Here is a 1810-nt window from a genome sequence, read left to right as displayed (position 1 = left end):
TGGAAATCATCCCCTCTCCTCTGTATACTAAATGCTTGCTGAAAATTAAGCGGGTTATTGGTTTATGACAGTGTAGCTGATGTGGTCTGGAGTGAAGTTGCTGATCTTGGGTCAGTTTTGCATTTCCCCCACTAATGGTTAAGGTTAAGATTGGGGTAGGTGAAGCTGATCCTAGATCTGTACATAATAGCTGATATGGAATCAAAGTCTTGTTGTGCAGAACGTAACTGGTTTGCGCCCAGTGAGAGACAGGGACAGAACCTACTCGGTTGCCACAGCACAGTTTACTGTTCCTTAATCTTTCATGCTTGCCGGGGATTTGAAACCCAAGTCAAATGAATTGATGACCTGTAGTGTGTGATATAGCCATCTGTCTTCTGTGTGGAATGAAAGCTGTGGTCCGTGCCATGCTCGAGCATGTTAAAGCCTTACACTAACACACCCTTCTGCGGCCTTTAACTGCTCAGCTGATGGTATGTGTGCAAAGTGTGTGTATTGAGTGGTCAGCAGTTTGCTAACACACAAAGACGGGTGTGTGCTGCTCCACCGTCAGGGGCAGAGCAGCTGTTGTGCCTGTTGCTTTGGGACAGGTGTTTGTGTGTGTGTGTGAGAAAGTGGGCATGAGCTGTCACAGATTACCGGATCAGAGTAGTTGACATGGTTTATGTCCCAAATGGCTCCCTATTTAGTGCACTACTTTTGGCCAGGGTGCATTGGGCTCTGGTCAAAAGTAGTGCACTATATAGGGAATAGGGTTCCGTTTGGGATGAAGAAAAGTGTGATCATATACAGCAACTGTAGACAAACAGTACATATCAACAGTTACAGTATATTCCTCAAACTGAAACTGTGATATAGTATAAAAATAAATATAACAATTTATGCATATGTGATGCTGCATAATTCATCTTGATCTATGATGCTCCATGTCTAGAGTCTCAACAATGGTGATGGGACATTTAATATCCACAGTTCCGTGAAGCAGATCGAGAGGTTGCCCATTGCACAGCTGTCGTCCCCGCTCAAACAGCCAGCCCCACACTGACACCCAGCGACAGTATGGGAGACACACCCATGGACAAATTACAGTCCTCTCACCAATTGAGATGTTTGAACCGGTGCCTGGAATTCCATACTACTGTATTCCATGGATATTATCCAGAGAAATGCGTCAAAATGTAGCCTAAATGTTTTTGTCCACAAAAAATGTATTCTTCCTGGGTTATGTAATCCGATATCAATTCAATATTTGAATCAACTAACGATGGGATAGGCCTATATTATTTTGTAAAATATAGCTTAGACTGTTTTCTAAATATGATTTTGTATAGGTCTATGGGAATTAAAAAGAAGCATTCACAATAGATTATTCCACAACCAAACAAAGCTAAAAACTGAGATCCCTAAGGCAGTAGCACTGCGTGGGTAAAATCACTAGGGAAGCCCCCCCCACCCCAAAAAAAAGCCATATCACAGCCTGTGTTATGATAATTGCGTATTTTGCTCTTTAACCTGTAAATTCATATGTCTTGCGAACGTGATATATAGGCCTAAAGGGCCAAGACAAGAAAACGGTGGCAAAATAAATTCAACCATACCTTTTTGTTTTTATCACAAAACCAGATAGCAACCTCTGTCCAGCATATTGCATGTAGTAACAGACAATTACATGACCTACAGCATGGTGAAGCAAGGTAACATATCCAACATTTTCGGATCACTAAACAACTATTGATTTCGAACCACAGAGTTACCACAAGTCGCAAGGAAAGCAGGAGCTGCCTCCACTATTCCAGCACCATTTCAACAT

This window comes from Salvelinus alpinus, chromosome 10, assembly GCF_045679555.1.
Source record: "Salvelinus alpinus chromosome 10, SLU_Salpinus.1, whole genome shotgun sequence".
NCBI classification, from domain to species: Eukaryota; Metazoa; Chordata; class Actinopteri; order Salmoniformes; family Salmonidae; genus Salvelinus; species Salvelinus alpinus.
This window is presented reverse-complemented; position numbering follows the sequence as displayed.